The sequence below is a fragment of the Chaetodon trifascialis genome, chromosome 3 (assembly GCF_039877785.1).
Source record: "Chaetodon trifascialis isolate fChaTrf1 chromosome 3, fChaTrf1.hap1, whole genome shotgun sequence".
Taxonomy (NCBI): Eukaryota; Metazoa; Chordata; class Actinopteri; order Chaetodontiformes; family Chaetodontidae; genus Chaetodon; species Chaetodon trifascialis.
The window spans coordinates 30,368,675-30,389,415 of NC_092058.1; the positions used below are offsets into that span (position 1 = coordinate 30,368,675).

Sequence of the window (20,741 nt, forward strand, 5' to 3'; positions counted from 1 at the left end):
TGTGCTTTTTCAAAAGAGCTTGAACACCACATCTTGAAACCCCAGTCTGCTTTGAAATCTTTGTCTGGGAGGGACCTTGCTGATGCAATATAACTACTTTGTGTCTTGTTGCTGTGCTCAGTCTTGCCATGGTGTATGATCTGTGACATGAAACTATCTTCCACAACCTCACCTTGGTAGCAGAGTTTGGTTGTTCTCTCACCCAGTTTTAAACATACACAGCTTTTTCTGTTTCATTTAATGACTGTGTTTCAATCTACATACGAAATTGATGATCATTTGGTATAATTGATTGATCATACACCTGAATATCATCCTGCAAAATCCCTGAAGTGTACCTATAAGAATTGATGCTGGTTTGAAGGCAAAGGGTAGGTGGTGCAGGTGCAGCTGAAAAAATCACAATATCATGAAAAAGTTCCCGATTTTTTGTCAGTCATTTCAGAAAGTGAAATTTACATTATATAGATTCATTACAAAAAGAGTGTAATATTGCAAGTATTGTTGATGATTATTGTTTACAGATAATGAAAACCCCAAATTCAGTGTCTCGGAAAATTTGAATATTACAGAAGATCAATTAAAAAAGGATTTTTAAAACAGAAATGCCAGCCTTCTGAAAAACGTGTTCATTTCTATGCAATCAACACTTGGAGCTCCTCTTGCATGAATTACAACATCAGTGCGACTTGACATGAAGGCAGTCAGCCTATGGCATTGCTGAGGTGTAATGGGAGCTCAGGTTGCTTTGATAGCAGCCTTCAGCTCATCTGTATCGTTTGGTCTGGTGTCTCTCATCTTCCTCTTGACAATACCTGACCCAATCAAGCACAGTAATATCATGGTCATTGAACAGGCTTTTGGTACTTCTGGCAGTGTGGGCAGGTGCCAAGTCCTGCTGGAAAATGAAATCAGCATTTCCATAAAGTGCTCTAAAATATCCTGGTAGATGGCTGCATTGATTTTGGACTTCAGAAAACACGGTGAACCAACACCAGAAGATGGCGTGGCACCCCAAATCATCACTGCCTGTTGAAACTTCACACTGGACTTCAGGTAGCTTGGATTCTGTGCCTCTCCACTCTTCCTCCAGACTCTGGGACCTTGATTTCCAAATGAAATGCAAAATTTCCTTTCATCTGAAAAGAGGACTTTGGACCACTGAGCAACAGTTCAGGTCCCCATCTCCATCAATCACCATCTCCTTTGTCTTGCTGGCATTTATGTGATGGTTCAGTTCACACCATTTGATAAAGCTGGTGATGACCTCCTTGTATTCCAATTCCTTCCCCTGTGATACACATCTTAGGATGGCTGTATCATTGGAGAACTTCTGGATGTGAAAGCTGTCTGTGTTGTGTCTGAAGTCTGACATGTAGACACAGTCACAAAGTCTCATATACTGTGGTCTGTTGGTGAGGTAGTTGATGGTCCATGCAGCCAAGTGGCAGTCTACTCCAGCTCCTTCCAGCATCCCCCTGAGCAGTGATGGTTGGATTGTGTTGAAAGCACGAGAGAAGTTAAAAAACATGACCCTCACAGCGTTGATAAGAAAGAAATCGATGGAGCAGGTAGATGACTACATCTTCCACACCAATGCCTAGTTGATATGCGACAGTAGGGCATTCAGCTCACTGGTCACCAGGCGATGGAGGTGGTTCAGTATGATCTTCTCCATCGTCTTCATCAGGTGTGAAGTTAAGGCTACCTGGCTGAAGTTGTGGGTTTCCTGGGATGTGCGGTCTTTAGGACTGGAACCACACAGGAGGTTTTCCATAGGGCAGACTGAGGTTCAATTCAATTTTTCAATTCAATTTTATTTGATTAGCGCCAAATCACAACAGAAGTTGTCTCAGGACACTTTCCATATAGAGCTGGTACAGACCAAGCTCTTTTTTCTGCCTGTTAAAAGGAAGTTTTTCCTCGCCACTGTCGCCAAGTGCTTGCTCATGGGGGAATTGTTGGTTTCTTTGTAGATAAAAGAGCTTGGTCTGTACCAGCTCTATATGGAAAGTGTCCTGAGACAACTTCTGTTGTGATTTGGCGCTATACAAATAAATAATTGAATTGAATTGAATTGAATTGAATTGAATTGAATTGAATTGAATTGAATTGAATTATCTACAAAGAAACCAACAATTCCCCCATGAGCAAGCACTTGGCGACAGTGGCGAGGAAAAACTTCCTTTTAACAGGCAGAAACCTCGAGCAGAACCAGACTCTGGGTGGGCGGCCATCTGCCTCGACCGGTTGGGTGAGAGAGGAAGAGCAAGAGAGGGAGAGTGAGACAGACAGACAGACAGACAGACAGACAGACAGACAGACAGACAGACAGACAGACAGACTGCAGTCCGAGAGAGAGAGAGAGAGAGAGAGAGAGAGAGAGACAGAGACAGAGACAGAGAGACAGACATGCAGTCACAGTAACAGTGACAGTGGATGTAATAACAGCAGTAGCGGGGAAGGAGCTAAGTTAGTAACACGCCGTGGTAGGACATGAGAGCGTGCGGATGGAGAGGGACAGAAGGACAGAGGAGCTCGGTGTATCTTTGGATGTCCCCCGACAGTCTAATCCTATAGCAGCATAACTAGGGGCTGGTCCAGGACAAGCCTGAGCCAGCCCTAACTATAAGCTTTATCAAAAAGGAAAGTTTTAAGCCTACTCTTAAATGTAGAGACAGTGTCTGCCTCCCGGACAAAGACTGGAAGATGGTTCCACAGGAGAGGAGCTTGATAGCTAAATGCTCTGACTCCTGCTCTGCTTTTTGAGACTTTAGGAACCATAAGTAGACCTGCATTCTGGGAACGCAGTGTTCGAGTAGGGCAATAAGGTACTATGAGCTCTTTAAAATAAGAAGGTGCCTGGCCATTTATGGCTTTGTAAGTAAGGAGGAGAATTTTAAACTCTATTCTAAACTTTACAGGGAGCCAGTGCAAAGTGGCGAGTATTGGAGAAATATGATCTCGCTTCCTGGTTTTTGTCAGAACACGTGCTGCAGCATTCTGGAGCAACTGGAGAATATTCAGCAACGAATTTGGGCAGCCTGATAGTAAAGAATTGCAATAATCCAGCCTGGAAGTTACGAATGCATGGACTAGTTTTTCTGCATCATTTTGAGACAAAATATGCCTGATTTTTGCGATATTACGTAGGTGAAAAAAGGCAGTCCTTGAAATTTGTTTTACATGGGAGTGAAAGGACATGTCTTGGTCAAAGATAACTCCCAGATTCTTTACAGTGGTGCTGGAGGCCAGCGCAATGCCATCCATAACTGCTATGTCATCAGAAAGTGACTTTCTAAGATGTTTAGGGCCTACTACTATAACTTCAGTTTTGTCCGAGTTTAGCATCAGAAAATTGCAGGTCATCCAGGTCTTTATGTCATGAAGACATGCTTGTAGTCTAGTTAACTGACTGATTTCTTCCGGTTTCATTGATAAATATAGCTGGGTATCATCTGCATAGCAATGAAAATTTATTGAGTGCTTCCTGATAATCTTACCTAAAGGAAGCATATATAAGGTGAATAGAATTGGTCCAAGCACAGAACCCTGCGGAACTCCATAGCTGACTTTAGTGAGCACAGAGGAGTCGTCATTAATGCGTACAAACTGAGAGCGATCTGACAAGTAGGATTTGAACCAGCTTAGCGCAGTTCCCTTAATGCCGATGAAATGTTCCAGTGTCTGCAATAGGATGCCATGGTCAATGGTGTCAAATGCAGCACTAAGATCCAATAAGACTAGTACAGAGACAAATCCTTTATCAGATGCAATTAGAAGGTCATTTGTAACTTTAACCAGTGCTGTCTCTGTGCTATGATGCACTCTAAATCCTGACTGGAAATCCTCGAATAAACTATTATTCCTTAGAAAGTCGCACAGCTGATTGGCAACTGCTTTCTCAAGAGTTTTTGAGAGAAAGGGAAGGTTGGATATCGGTCTATAGTTGGCTAAAACCCCTGGATCAAGAGTAGGCTTTTTCAGTAGCGGTTTTATCACAGCTACTTTAAAGGACTGTGGTACGTAGCCTGTTGATAAAGAGAGATTGATCATGTCTAAAACTGAAGAGTCAATTAGAGGTAATACTTCTTTAAACAGCTTAGTCGGGATAGGATCTAAAATACAGGTAGATGATTTTGATGATGAAATTATTGAAATTAGTTGGTGAAGGTCAACAGGAGTAAAACAGTCTAAAACTGCGACAGGCTGAGTAACAGTTTCTACGATTTCTGCGTTTGAAGACAAAACAGTACCTGTTAACGGCAGGAGTCGATGAATTCTGTCTCTAATAGTTAGAATTTTATCATTTAAGAAGCTCATGAAGTCATTACTGTTCAGAGCAAAAGGAATACATGGTTCAATAGAATTATGGCTCTCTGTCAGCCTGGCTACAGTGCTGAAGAGAAACCTGGGATTGTTCTTATTTTCCTCTATTAGTGCAGAGTAATAGGCTGCCCTGGCACTGCGGAGGGCTTTCCTGTATATTTTAAGACTGTCTTGCCAGGCGGACTGAAATTCTTCCAAATTGGTAGAACGCCATTTCCTTTCTATTTTCCGTGAAGTTTGCTTTAATTTGCGGGTTTGAGGAGTATACCATGGAGCTAACCTCCTCTGTTTAATTTTCTTCTTTTTTAGGGGAGCAACAGAGTCAAGTGTCATACGCAACGATCCTGTAGCACTATCAACCAGGAAGTCAATCTGGGAGGGACTAACGTTAGCATAAGACTCCTCTGTTGTATTGAGACATGGCATTGAATTAAATACTGATGGGATCATATCCTTAAATTTAGCTACAGCACTATCAGACAGGAGTCTGATATAAGAATTTTTGCCTACTGGCTGGTAGTCTGGTAATATGAATTCGAAAGTTATCAAATGATGGTCTGATAAAAGAGGATTCTGTGAGGAGACTATTAAGTCTTCGATTTCAATGCCATATGTCAGAACAAGGTCGAGGGTGTGGTTAAAACAGTGAGTCGGTTCATGTACATTCTGGCGGAAGCCAACTGAGTCTAATACTGAGATAAACGCAGTGCTAAGGCTGTCATTATCAATGTCGACATGTACATTAAAGTCACCTACAATAATTACTTTATCTGCTTCAAGAACTAAACTTGATAGAAACTCTGAGAACTCAGCTATAAATTCGGAGTAAGGACCAGGAGAGCGGTATACTACAACAAATAAAAGTGGCTGCACTGTTTTCCATTTCTCATGAGAAAGAGTGAGAACAAGGCTTTCAAATGAGTTATAGTCGAGTTTAGGTTTAGGGTTGATCAAAAGGCTTGAGTCAAAAATGGCTGCAACTCCACCTCCTCTGCCGCTGCCTCGAGGAATGTGGGTATTAATATGGCTCGGAGGAGTAGCTTCATTTAGGCTCACATACTCTTCAGGACACAGCCAGGTTTCAGTCAGACAAAATAAATCAACATTATGGTCTGATATTAACTCATTTACTAGAACAGCTTTAGAGGACAGAGATCTGATGTTAAGGAGTCCACATTTAATTCTTCTATCTTGTTGTACTATTGCAGAGGTTGTTCTAATTTTAATTAGATTCTTATGTTTAACTCCTCTTCTCTGTACTTTTGGTTTACTTAGTTTACGTGGTCGGGGGGCAGACACAGTCTCTATGGAGTGTTGGGTGGGTAACTGCTCTAATGGAGGCGCAGAGAAGCGTGTAGGACTGCAGCTCTGCCTCCTGGTCTCAACTCTGAGTTGTCAGGGGTTAGGTTCATAAATAAAATCGGTCAGATTTCTAGAGATGAGAGCTGCTCCCTCCAAAGTGGGATGGATGCCGTCTCTCCTAATCAGACCAGGTCTTCCCCAGAAAGTCTGCCAATTATCAATGAAGCCCACACCGTTTGCTGGACACCACCTCGACAGCCAGCGATTGAACAATGACATGCGGCTAAACATATCATCACTGGTCAGATTTGGCAGGGGTCCAGGGAAAACTACGGAGTCCGACATCGTTTTAGCATATGTACACACCGATTCCACATTAATTTTAGTGACCTCCGATTGGCGTAACCGGGTGTCATTACCGCCGACGTGAATAACAATCTTACGGTATTTACGCTTATCCTTAGCCAGCAGTTTCAAATTTGATTCGACGTCGCCCGCTCTGGCCCCCGGCAGGCATTTGACTGTGATCGCTGGTGTCGCTAACTTCACATTTCTCAAAATGGAGCTGCCAATAATCAGAGTTGGTTTCTCAGCGGGTGTGTCGCCGAGTGGGGAAAACCTGTTAGAAACATGAAGCGGTTGGTGGTGACCCGTGGGCTTCAGCTTGGGACTATGCTTCCTTCAAACAGTCACCCAGCCTCCCTGGTTTCCCGGCTGCTCGGGAGCTGTCGAGGGACGGCTAGCCGGAGCTGCACTTGGTCAGTCCGCACCAACTACGGGGGCCTGGCTAACTATAGCTAATGGTTTTGTTTCCATGGTGCGGAGCCGAGCTTCCAATTCACTAAGCCTCGGCTCCAACTCACCAAATAAACTACATTTATTACACGTACCAGTATCACTAAAGGAGGCAGAGGAGTAGCTAAACATGTGACACACCAAGCAGGAGAGAGCTGGAGAGGGACAGAGAGAAGCCATCGCTAGCTGCTAGGCTAAGTTGGTATAGCTAGCAGAGCAGACAAGCGCGTAGACAAATAAAATTGACGGTCGCTAAATAAACAGACTTATGGGTGCTTGAGCAGAACTAATGTTACTCTAGAGCGCGGATAAAAGGCCGCTGTAACAAAACACAGAGCAAATTACACTCAGAGGAACAAGCGCGACAAACGCACACTACTTGTAAGGCAGCAACCAGAAACAGGAAGTGAGACGATACGCTTACCTCAGCACGTCAGCAGACCAGTTCTGATAACAAACACATACTTTTGTCTCATGTTGAAGATGTGCAAGGTGACCCCACACAGCTTAACTGCACAGTCCCTGAGCAGTCTGGAGCTGATCCCACCCAGGCCTGTAGCCTTCCTTGCCTTCATCCCTTTGAGCTCCTTCCTACTGAGGCCTAGGATTGTTTTCAGACTCCTCCAGACCTCTCTGGCATTGTTCCCCTGAAGGCGCTCCCCCAGCATCCTCTGTAGCTGTCTTTGCCTCTCTTTAGCTCCTGTTTCAACTTCCTCTGCCCCCCCCCCCCTTTCAGTTCTGGAAAAAATGTACCTTCCTGGTAGGCACAGCGTTTTCACACAGACGTTAATGTAGTCTGTGATGTAGACTGCATAGCACTTCTCAGTCAGTGGTGTGAAAATAGTCCCTGAGTGCCATAATGGACTCCTATGGTCAGTGCCACAGGTCTGTAGTCCTTTGAGGCCCTGGGCCGTGATGTCTTTGGCACAGGAACGAGGCACAACGTCTTCCACAGCATGGGGACCCTCTGGCTCATGCTGAAGACATGAAGAATAACTCCACACAGCTGGGGGGCACAGGCTTTGAGCACCCTGGGGCTGACACCATCAGGGCCTGGAGCCTTGTTAGAGTAGAGTCCTATCAGCTGTCTTCTCACCTGGTCAGCAGTGAAGCACACTGTGGAGGTGACAGGTGGGGGAGGGGTGTAGTCCTCAGGTTGAGTGTAAAGTCCGTCTGGCAGTCTGAGGAGGTGTGGAAAGGGCTCACAAAGGAGGATGGGGGGTGTGAGGAGAAGGAGAAAGAGAAGGAGAAGGAGGGCAGGAGTGGGGAGTGATTCATGATGGTTGTCCAGAACAGACAGCAGAGAAGTCAGAGGGGGATGAGCCAGGCCTGAAGTGTCAAATCTATTAAAAAACAGATTCAGTTCATTGGCCCTGTCAACGCTTCCTTCAACTCTGCAGTTTGTCCTGAAGCCAGTGATGGTCCTCATACCACTCCAGACCTCTCTTAAGTTGTTCTGCTGGAGTTTCCACTCCAGCTTCCTCCTGTATTTTTCCTTAGCCTCCTTGATTTTCACCTTCAGTTCCCTCTGTATCGTTCTCACCTCCTCCCTGTTGCCAGCTCTGGAAGCCCTCTTCTTCTCATTGAGGATGACTTTGATGTCCTTTGTCACCCATGGCTTGTTATTTGGATAACAATGGACAGCCCTTGCTGGGACGGTGGATTCCACACAGAAAGTGATGTAGTCTGTGATGCACTCTGTGAGCCCATCAATGTGAGCCGCATGGGGAGGACAGTCACCTCTGTCACCTCAAAACAACCCTGCAGTGTCTCATATCCTCTGACCATCTCCTCACTGTCCTTGTGGTCGTAGGCACGTTGCCCATGATGAGAGAGGGGAGACACGGCTTATATCTCCTCTTCTCCATAAACCTTATTTGTTTCAACCAGCTCTTTTCCTCTGCTGTTTCTGTCCTGCTGCATCCTCTGTGTCCCAGTGAGAGACAGGAGGACCAGAACTCTTTCAGCCAACATGTTTGGAGAGGGCACAGCTAAAAGATGACAGTCATAAAAAAAACAAGTAGAAATAATAAAGAGCAACAAATTTGTGAAACTAAGAAAACAAACAGGAGCAACTGCAACAGGCTGCATGCACGGTCGGTGCATGCACACTATGTGGGCTTTCTTGCACATGTACATAATATACATTTTGTCACTATCCCTGAAATCCTTGAGTTGAGGTGCCAGAGCTGTAAATAACACACTGAGGTGGCATATCTGTGTTCAGAATTTCATTGGTTATTCAAAGTGTCAGTCATCCTTGAAATCAGCTGTTCAGGCTGGCTCGATCTCTGCACATGGGAAGAAATAAGGGACCATGGTTTAGGTCAGACTGTTATTGGCTTCTCTGGTTGCTGGGTTTCATGTGCCAGATTGTGATTGGTCAAATGAGGTGATATATGATATATGAAGCCTGAGACTCAAGAGAGTAACTGCGGGCAAGATAGTGACCTTCTGCATATGTTTCTGGAAGTTGTAACGGCAAAAACACGGAAGACAAGCACATTGCCTGCTAATTGGAAAGAGAGAAAACATCTTTCTATGGATGACCAGCTTGTTTTGGTTTAGATAGTTTAACTGCAGTGGATAGTCTGGACCTTTGTGTCTGTTGCCAGACTGAGCGTTATCTATCTGTGAATTATCAAGAGACGTACCTGGTGAGTTTCCTGAATTTGTGTAAATTTTAAACATGACTGTCTGTCTGCCCTTGGCATTTATTGTGCCTCTTGTTGCAATTTTATCTTGACATGGTTTGCGTCAATCAATTCTCTGGAATCTCAGCTTTCAGTGTATTGTAAGAGTATAAAAATGAACATAGCCTTTGTGTTTACAGACAAGAAGAAAATAAACGACAAGAAATGTTTGGATGGAGAGCCATCAGAATGTTAAGGGGTGCCACTGTGTATTGCTTTTTAGGGAGTGGTCTGACTGAACTCACTGGTATAGAGGTAGTATGAGGTGAAATAGTTGAAGAAGGTGGGACAGGAAAGGTAGAAGGGAGAGAAGAGGGATGGGTGCTGGGATGGAGGGATGCAAGTGCTCAGGTTGTTTGTGAAGATTGGGGGAATAGGGGGAGAGGATGAAACCGCTCTGGAACAGAGAGACCTTGAATAGGGTTTGATATGACCTGGCCCTTAGAGAAGGCTGATATGAAAGGTTGGGCTTCTTCGGCTGTGGGATGCACCTTGACATCATCGGCATAGGTGTGGATGCAGCACCTTGACCCCAGAAGTTTTCCAAATGGTCATGTTTTGCTACTTGAGCAGTCTGAAATCAGTGGAAGGGGAGATGAAGGTTGAGTGGTAAGGGATGAGGAAATGGAAGGGTGGATGGATGAGTGCGCTGTTGGAGATCATTCTTCGACCGAGTTATTGTCCACTTGGATATGTTTGAAGCTGGAAGGCAGATTGTGAATGGCGAATGCTCATCGTGGTGGTTTTAACATGAAACATGTTATTTGGCTGTCTGTCTGTTCCCCCGATTGTCTACTCCGCTCTGGCGTGCATCAGACTGATTAAGGGCACAGGATAAAAGGGAGGCTCCCTTTGTCATCTGTTGACAGTTGTCCTGATTAATTTGCGGCTTCCTTGTTCGTTTCCCAGTGTGAGTACCAGTTGCTACTATCTTTGTACGCTTCATTCTATGTTGGCTTTCTTTTGTTTGAAGTGCCACTTACTGTGTGCTTTTTGTTTCAGTGCCTACCTGTCCTGTCAACATTTGCGCCAGTGAAAACAAACTATGGAGATTATGGAGATTCAGTGTTTATATTGATTTGTTTCATACAGTTACAAATGTTTGCAGAACTTTTAGAGCATCAGAAGCATTTGGTACAACATCGAACATAGTTTTTATGTTATTTTGTCATCTGCTCAAATCTCCATAAAACATTTCGTCTCCTCTTCGCTCCATGTTGAGCCACAACTCATTTTAACCCGATGGTCTGATAGCGTGCAGTTAATCTTTGGAGTTACCGTGCTAATCAAAACAATATTTCCCATAATGCCCGCAGCAATGGAAGCCTGTGCATCCAAAAAGGCATATCATTTTTAGAACTGGTTCGGATCGAGCACGGTCACTTTCACATATCAAGCGAAACTATGTCTAAAAACAAGGAGCTTTGTCTCCTGCTTTTCTCCTGCTTTGTCTTTCTGCTTTTCCCCACTGCAGTCATCATCTGCATACGGTGTTAACTAACACTACCTGAACAGAAATTGGAGCCCAGCAAGAGATAAGGTGTCTGTTTTACTGTCATGCCACCAGAGAGAAAACTTTTCTCCAGCAGAGGAAGTAAAATTAGCATTTAAATAGCAACACATATTCTACCATTGAACTTGATTAGATGCAACAGTAGTTGACACAGTAAAAAAACAAACAATCAAACAAAGAGCTGAGAAGAGAAGAAACAGAGGAGAGGAGAGGAGAACATGGGAGGAAAGAGTATCTTAAGCACAAAAAAAAAAACTGATTCGTATCCTGATGTCTAAGACAAAAGTATATTTGTCACATGAAGGTGTAGCATGTGAGCGGGAATGGACAGTCAAACACCCTCAGCTCCTTTTAATAAAGTTAAAGCTACAAAGCACAGCTTTGGATGTTGGCAGATGGTAGCCACAGATAATTGCCAGACCTCCGAGAGCTTCATTATCCAAAAGCCATATCATGGCAATAAAGTTCACCTTACTCTGGCTTACTTACTCTCCCTTCAAATTAAACCATTTTCCATTTAGGGCGTCACTCTGCCACAGTTGGCAACTGTACTTTTGGTTCCAGAGGCTGTGATTCTACTTTGGAAGAAACTCATACTGTTGATTTCGGTATACAACATCAACATGTGTAGTATTATGGCTAAAAAGAACTAACTTTGGTGCAAAAAAAACTGACATAGAAATTTCTGCATTCTCTGAAACATGGTTGTCGAACAAATTTAAAAATACTTATTTTTATCTTAATAACATTTTTTTTTTCAATGTGATCTGCATACTATGGCAGGTAGTATTGCCATTTTTGTGAAAAATGGTTTTTCTGTCTCTGTTGTTACTTAGAAACAAGAAGTAGTTTTGAGTTTTTGGCTGTAGGTCAATATAAATTATACTGGGATTTATGTTCACTCATTGCACCTGTGGGTGAGATTGATGATTCATTTGGTTTATTAATGATTCTGAGAATTTGAAAAATCTGGATTAAATTTAGTTTCACCCAGGTCATTTCCTCCCCCAGATGACCAATGGACTACTTTAGAAATCTATTGGTGTTTTTTCTCGACTTCAGTGACCACTGTTCAGTAGCATGCATCCAAGACACAAAATTACAAAGACCAAACCACGTATCACTGTCTAAGGAACACTTTTCTCAACAAATATTTCTGTCTACTTTGTATTACAGTTGTATTGGGTTTACCATATATCCTGAGACAAACTTGATTTTTTTCTGAAAACATTTAATTCCATTGCACAGAAACATATGTTATTTTCTAAAAGTCTGAGTCATAAACAAGAACAGTCCTTTGTGCTTTTCAGAAATTGTGGATATGTTACATACTATATAACGACTTGCCTGTCAAAGAAGTCGTTTGAGAGGATGAGGTCCTGTATGTTTGTGTGACGCGCTGCTGCTGCTGGTTCATAAGCACGCTGAGTCCAGGAAAGTTTCAATCATTTAATACCTTAAAACATCACAGCTACTTCAGTGGCTTTCAGGTTACACACTCACAAAGCACTGTATGAAGGCTTTCCTCATCCAAGTTTTGTACTTTAAAGGTCGAGTTGAGAACCTTTCGAATAAATCTTATCAGCCGCTCCCAAGCTCCTCCATGATGTGAACCCGCAGGTGGATTAAAGCTCCATTGGATTCCCCTCTGAAGCAGGACATCATGGATCTGCACCTGATTCCACTGCTCGATGGCCCTCCTCAGCTCCCGTTCTGTTTCTACAAAGTTCGTTCCATTGTCAGAGCGCAGCTCTCGCACTTGACCTCTCCTGGCAGTGAAACGTCTAAGTGCATTAATAAAGGAGTCGGTGTCCAGCGATGATGCAACCTCAATGTGCACCGCTCTGATGACAAGGCAAGTAAAAATAACACCATACCTCTTTACCATGCTCCTTCTGCTCTTAACCTCGAAAGGTCCAAAGCAGTCTACACCCACACGAGTGAATGGTGGTTCATCTGGGACAATCCTTTCGTGGGGCAAGTCTGCCATCTGCTGGTGAACTGGCAGAGCATTCAGGCGGCGACAGGTGATGCACCTGGACAAAACTCTCCTGATGGCTGAACTCACACCAGCGATCCAATATCTTTCTCTCAACTTAGAAAGCATATGGTTACGGCCTCCATGTCCAACTTGGTGTACATGTCTAAGTAGAAGCTCTGAGATGTGGAGGTCTTTTGCCAGGATTATTGGATGTTTCTCCTCCATAGGCATGGACAATCTACTGAGCCGACCACCAACTCTCAGGATTCCATCTTGCAGCTGTGGACAGAGCTTAAGGAGGTGACTGGACTTCCTAACAGGCTGCCCGTTCTGCAGGCTGTTTACCTCCTCAGGAAATCTTTTCCCTTGGCAGAACTTGATGATGGCAAGCTCAGCCCGGTCCAAGTCTTCCACTGTAAGACTCCTCTGTGCCACTGTCCTCTTAAAATTGTTCATCTGCTCTTCCACAGAGGATGTCTGTTTTTCTTTGGTGACGTCAGACTGTGCATAGGTCAGGTGTATCTCTCTTCTCTTCTTTACACAGGACATGAGAAAGGTTTTAACCTTCAAGAGCCATGCTACCGCTTTCCTCAGACTTGTCCAAGAGGAAAAGTATTCAATGAGGTGAGTTAAAGGTTCTTTCCTGGCCTGGACAACACTCACTGCAGCAACACTTTTGACCTCAGGGTCACCAGGTGAAAGATGATTGAGGTCTTCATGCTCAACAGGCCATTCACTCTCAGGATGCAAAAGAAAGTGAGGCCCCGACACCCATGTAGCATCAGCAACAAACACATCAACTCTCACACCTCTGGAGATCTCTGTCATCAGGAGGCACCTGTACCTGATGGAACATGGATTCAATGTCGGCCATGATCACAACTGGTTCTCTCCTAAATCGGGTCACCACTCCAATCAGAGAGCTGTTAAGATCAGGGCCCTGTAGAAGTTGAGCATTCAATGATGTACCTTGGTATCTTGCTCCACAGTCAAATACAATTCTGATCTTTCCTTTGGTGGGATGATAAACGCCATGGTGTGGTATGTACCATACTTTCCCATCACCACGGTCCAGCTCCTCTATGGGCACCTTTTCAGCATAGCCTTTAGCCAACAGGTCATTTATAAAGGTGTTATACTCAGTGTGAAATGTTGAGTCCTTCTGAAACCTTCTTCTCAAATAGCACAAACGCTACTCAACAATTCTCTTGTTATTTGGCATACTGACATCAATGTTCCTTAAAGGTAATGAAATCTGGTAATGCCCCTCAACCTGTTTCGCTGAGTTGGTGACAAACTCCAAGAATCTTTGATCCTCTCTTGACATTGCAGGTTGTTCTTCAATGCTGCTTTCAGGGAAATCAATCTTAAACTGTTGCTGCCAGAGGTCCTCCAGGTTCATGACTGAAACTCTGTTGACAGATACTTGTGGATACTCCCAGCTTACAGTATCTCCACTGTTTCCAGTCAGTGGACCATTGACAGTCCAGCCCAGCATGCTACGGATAGCATATGGTCCATCATTCACGCTACACACCACTTCCAGCGGTTCCAGTGCTTTAGGAACATTGGTTCCTATAAGAAGCTCTATTCCTGCATCAATCTGAGGTAAGTGAATGTCTTTCAGATATGACCATTGTTTAATATCCCTTTCAGTCGGAATATTTCCTCTGTTCACAGGCATGGACTCTTGCGTGTAAGCTCTTGGCAACTCGAGAACTTTGTCCCCCTCCAGTGCAGCAACCTCCAGTCCTGACACAATGTTGCTGCTTACAACTTTCTCCTGGCCCATGGTTCGGAGGAGAATGTGGCCCTTCCTCCCTGTGAGGTGGAGCTTTTGCATTAAGCTCTCAGTGCAAAACACAGAAGTGCTCCCCTGATCCAAGAAAGCGTAAGTGACGACAATTTTGGTTCCTTTATTAGATTTAACCTGTACCGGCACAATAGGCAGTTTGCAGTCCTGGTCTCCAGCCCCTGTAAGACCACTTGACATCAGTGTGTTATCAACACGCAGCTCTGGGCTCCTCTCCTCCATCTGCTCAGAATCTTTAACGGGTTCCTTGTGAAGTACAGTGGGATGTTTAAGGCTACATCTTGAATAGGAAATCCTTTTACGGCAATCCTTACTGATGTGTCCTGTAGACAAGCAGCCAAAACAGATGCCATTTTCCTTTAAGAAGCCTATTTTCCTCTCATGAGGCATTTTTCCCATTTGTACACATACATCTAATGTGTGTCCTCCTCCACAGCAGATGCATACTTTCCTTCCCGTTTGTTTAATTTCCTTTTCTTTCCTTGCAGACTGATGTTTGTTCTCCAGAGGGCCTACAGTGGTAGCAAAACTGCTCCCCTTGTTTCCAGGACGAAACTGTGACTTGTTTGGGTTAGGTTTGTTTGTTCCTCTAATCATTATTGGTTGAGAGTCTTGGATGTTGCTGAACACAGGATCTGTCATAATTTTCACTTGCCTTTCAATGAAGTCAGCAATATCTGTGAATCTAGCTCTTCGGTCGTGTCGTTCTTGCAACTCACATGCTCGGTTTCTCCATTTGTCTCTGAATTTGTAGGGCAGTTTTTTAATGATGCTCAACATGTTCGAAGGCATATCCATATCCAAAAGATACTGCACGTCCTCCATGGCGTTACAACAGCCTCTGAGGAAGAGACTGTAGTAGTGCAGGGCCTTTGTGTCCTCTGATTTAATTGGAGGCCATGAGAGGGCTTTGTCCATGTAAGCAAAGGCGATCTTTTGTTCATTTCCGAACTGCTCCTTTAATAAAGCTTTTGCTTTTGTGTATCCTCGTTCTGGATTCATGTGTTGACAGCTTTTCACAAGTTCTTTGGCATGACCCTTTGTGTGTTGTTCCAAAAAATGTAAACGATCACAGCTGTTAGTTGTATTCCTCTCAACTCCATTCTCAAAAGCTGAAGAAAAAAAAAACGAGTGGTATTTTAAAGGATCACCATCATAAATTGGGATTTCTCTCTTAGGTAGGGTTGAGAGGCATTGCTGTTGCATTAGCAATGTTGTTATATCGTTTTGTTTCCTCATGATGCCAAGAACGTCATTGCTGGTTTCCAGATCCGCTCCTTGTTGTCCATGTGAGTCTTGTGTGTTGAATGGGCTCATATGAAGTTGCATTTGGTTTTGTTCATATGAAGTTGTATTCATGGTTTTATTTATTTCAGTTTGTTTTGGAATAAATTCATCTGCATTGACATTGAGTGACTGTTTAGCTTGTGCCTTTTCAAAATATGATTCCATTCCATCCGAAACTTTTGATGTTCTTTTTCCACTTGTTGTGCTTTTTGTCTTGAGAATTTGAAGTGTTGCCATTTTTTCTGCAATTTCAGTGTTCAGTTTGAGCTCTTCTCTCCTTTTGCACAGGCGTTGTTCCTCTTCTTCCAAAGCGTGCTTTTCCTTTAATAATTTGTGCCTCATGGTTAAGGCTGCCAGCTCGGCTTCTGCCATTAAACGTGCAGAAGAGGTTGAAGAGCATTGTGACTGAGATGTTTTGCGGCTTCCAACATTTGAAACACTGTCGCTTGGTTTAATGTCATCCTCATTTTCATTTGCTTCATTCATTTCCACAGAAAGTAATGGTATTTCTGGTGAATCCTGTTGTTTCTGAGAAATTCTTTATTCAATTTCAACAATCCATTTTTGAGTGTCCTTTTGAAATGTATTGCTATAGTTCATAATGCTTGAAAACCATTTCTTTTGTTTATTGAGTTCATCCTCAGGAAGTAGAGGCAACAGTTCATTGTGTGAGGTTGTAGCATTTTCACAAAGTGTATTTATATTCCCTAAACATTATTTCACTTGAGAAACATTTTCCCTTTGTTTCATGAACTCTTTTCATTTGTAGTATCAACCCTTTAATTTTATCCACAACACGTTTACGTTCATTTTGCAGGCTTTCAATTTTATTCAACAAAGCTTTTTCAGTGAGTTTTCTCTCCCTTTTCCCAGACTCCATCTCAGAGCACGAGGCACCGTCATTTGTTTGACTCATTTTTTTTCTTATTCAGTTTCAGCGAACTGTGACATTTGAATCCATCCACAATGCGTAGTCAATCAGAGCAATTCATTTCAACGAGGCATCATCAGCGTTCCTCCTTGTAACATCATAAACTTTCGCATACACAAGCAACAAAGCACAGGCGTCATTCAGCGCACAGAGCAAACATATGCACAGACATTGCATATCCCACCAGCATCCCTTATTCAACTGTTCCAAACGGAAACACTTCGACATTGATGCAATCCGGATTCCTTCTCCACCCACATACATGCACAGGTGAGCTTACCTGTCCTTCATGACAGATGTGATGTGGCGCTTTGTCTTTGCTTGACACCGCTGTACTTACTGAGCGTCCCGTTGATGCCTTTGCGCTGTGAGCGGTTGCTTTCTTGTTGCCTTTTTTGTTGACAAATATAACAACTTGCCTGTCAAAGAAGTCGTTTGAGAGGATGAGGTCCTGTATGTTTGTGTGACGCGCTGCTGCTGGTTCATAAGCACGCTGAGTCCAGGAAAGTTTCAATCATTTAATACGTTAAAACATCACAGCTACTTCAGCGGCTTTCAGGTTACACACACCTAAAGGATGTTAAAACGTGCACTGGCGGCGAATATGTAACAAGGCAATAAAGTGAACAAAAGCGGTCAACAAAAATTGCTGCTACCTACACTCCTCTCTCACCTCACTCGTGCAGGTAAACCGGCTCCCTATATCACCTACGGCAATCATCCCCAGTGCCCTGTGCATCACCGTGGCAACCAGACCAAGCAAATCAAGAGACAAATGATCCACCAGTGACACAATACGGCTCCTACATACTAAGGATGCTGTCTGGTTCAAAGCACTAAAAACTAAAACTCAAGCTGAGTTGCAATACTTGCAAATTTTTTCCAAACAGACATCTCATTGTTATTCGAAATGTCAGATCATACTTTATGTCCCTGCACTTTTTGAAAATAATGGAAATCTGGATAAGTTTTGGAAAATTATTCATTCACATAATCTTTTCATTGACTTATCTTGGTCTTTAAATATGATTGGTAATTGGTCTTTTGAAACACCTGGACTCTTTTGGATTTGATGAAAAATCATCTAATAGAAAAGTTGTTGTGGCCACCTTATCTTAACTATAGGTCAAGTTCGCACTGCACTAGGTTCCAACACACTTTGGTCCTTGAGGTCAAGACAGAGACAATGGAACTGCTTGCAGAAAGTCTTAAAACTGGACAAGCTGATCTCTTCTAGTAAATTTTAATCTCTTTGATTGACTGATAATAGTTTGAACATAGGTATTATTATTTGAATTGATGTTATTACTCATGTTGTTGTCCTTGGCTTGTTTACTGTAAAAGCTGGTTTAATTTCATTTATTGTTTGTTTAACAGGGACAGTGCATAATACATGTATTGTACCAGAGGTAGTTAAAAGTAGTGATGGCGAGATGAAGCTTCTTGAAGCCTTGAAGCCTTCCAGCCAAATGGTTCACAAAAAGGTTCATTTCTCGAGGCTTCATGTGCACACAAACCCCCCTGCTGGTCAAAGACTGTTAATCAGCCAGATATATTATGGGTGGTTATGGGTCATACCATGCCGACGCTTCGGAGCGGAACCTATAAATTATAGGTAATTGTAATTGTAATTTTATCAATTTGCAATGAACTCAAGACTGTCCTGCAACAGTGCAGCTATGGGAATGACTGCCAAGTAAAATAAATCAATTCATCTTCATAAATGCATTTTCGTTCATGTATTCATTCATATAAATAAAAATTAGATTTTAGTTTTAGTTTTTAGATTGTTTATTGTATTATGGGCATGTAACATGACAATACAATGGAATCTAATATTACTTGTCAAATGTTTATCAGTAAATAATTTTGTCAACGTTTGAATAACTCATAATGACAGGGGAACAATTGTTTTCAAACTGTTGCAGTGTTTTAACAAGGTAAGGGGCAGTGGACATGCTTGTGAACATGAAGAGGGCAGTTAATTTGATTGTACAACTTAAGGACTTCATTCATTTTACTCAGAAACAAAATATGCCACATTCCCCTCATAATTTTGATGCAAAGCACAAGACTGCCTCAGCATGGATGAGGTGTTGTTGGTGTACCCCAAATCTTTAGTACACAACAAACACTTCATGTTGGATTAAAAGACAGTGAAAAATAAAGTACATTGCATAACAAACACAAAACACATGTAATAATGTTACTGAAAGTGTACTTATGTACTTATTTTATTGGGAGAGATCAGATGAAAATGTTCCCACACGGGGAAAACTTTCTCTTTCTCACAGGCTCCATCAAAATAAGCACCAGTATAACAAAATGCTCCTCTATGTCACACACAAACCAACAAATCGCCAACATTAACCCACGAAGTATGAGCGGATCAATTGCAGTGTATAAATCGTGCTGATACTCTGGTGAGATACTGATTAAAATATAGGTCTGACTGTATGTGCTGACTCAGATAGTTACATTGAATCGTTGCATTGAAATGCGGCTGTTGCTAATAATTGATCGCAGTGAAATGCCAGACACTGTGGAAACCTGACTGTGAGGTGTTGGTGACGTGAGCACACAACTCCGCCGGTAGGTAACATGAGTGTGTGTGTGTGTGTGTGTGTGTGTGTGTGTGTGTGTGTGTGTGTGTGTGTGTGTGTATATGCAGTATTCCTCTGCCTGGTTTACAAGGTTAATTACAATATATCATGAAAGTAGAGCATTTAAGTAGAAGCATGCAATGGTGATTTCCTCATCTCAAAAGCCAAAAGCCAACAACAGTGGTGGGTATATCACAACAAAAAATGTCAATGGGGCTCGATATTCGATTCCGCCGGCGCGGCGCGGCGCAGACAGGCGCACGACGCACTTGGTATTTTGGTAAACCAATTCGACCATTTTGGTCTGGCGGCGGCGTAAAAGTGCGCTGAAAGCTGGCCACCTCAGACCTGGTCAATTCTGTGCACCAGCGGCACAAGTGGATTCTCGTAAACCGGCGGAGTTGTGCGATCACGTCACCAATACCTCACAGTCAGGTTTCCACAGTGTTTGGCATTTCACTGCGATCAATTATTAGCAACAGCCACAATTCAATGCAACTATCTGAGTCAGCACATACAGTCAGACCTATATTTATATATTTTGATCAGTATCTCATCTGACCACATCGAAAGCGCGTTCAGCACACGTAATGGTCTCTCAACCTGACTGAATGTACACAGGTGAAACAGGGATGTCTGGTGATCTGTGACTCAAACTGCCTGGTGACAAACGTGTATGCCACTTTCCCCGGGTCGACACATGACTCGTTCATCGTGGCGAATTCTAGCATCCCTACAGTCTTTCAGGGGGACACCCCTCTGCATGGTTGGCTGCTAGGTGATAACGGCTATCCACTGAAAACGTGATGACGCCATATATCACACCGTCAACAAGACGGCAGCGTGGTTTTAACAGTGTTTTCAGCAGTGCTCGGTCAGTCATCGAACGCACACTGCGATCAATAATTAGCAACAGCCACGATTCAATGCAACTCTCTGAGTCAGCACATACAGTCAGACCTATATTTTGATCAGCATCTCATCTGACCACATCGAAAGCGCGTTCGGCACACGTAATGGTCACTCACCCTGACTGAATGTACACAGGTGAAACAGGGATGCGAACTAATCGGTTAACGTCGCTGTGACAGAAACAGCCGTGACATTCTACAGAGCATATATACTGCATCTATCTCAGAGCACTCGAGAGACAGAGAGAGACAGACACATGGAAAAAATGTAAGTGATGATCGTTGTCCGCTATTACCCACGTCATTTCATTCCAAATACAAATGTTATCATTGTAATGCTTAACGTTATCTACAAAGATGGAGTACATCATTGCCTTGAGGAGGATGAGGAGGAGGCCGAGGATTTATCATCTAAGGACCTCATATTTAGACATCAGAATCAGAAATCCTTTATTTAGCCCTGAGGGGAAATTGTTTTTGTTGCAGTGCTCCTTACAAGAATGGAATTAGAATAAAATTAGAAAAGAAAGAAAAGAGAGAGAACTATATATATAAAAAGCAAATATGAAAAAATATTTATATA

The 20,741-nt window shown here is 43.0% G+C and overlaps 1 pseudogene; it reads right to left on the bottom strand.

The window, feature by feature from the left end:
* Positions 1-5,748: 5,748 nt before the first annotated feature.
* On the bottom strand, positions 5,749-6,558 carry LOC139328664 (uncharacterized; annotated as a pseudogene).
* Positions 6,559-20,741: the final 14,183 nt, after the last annotated feature.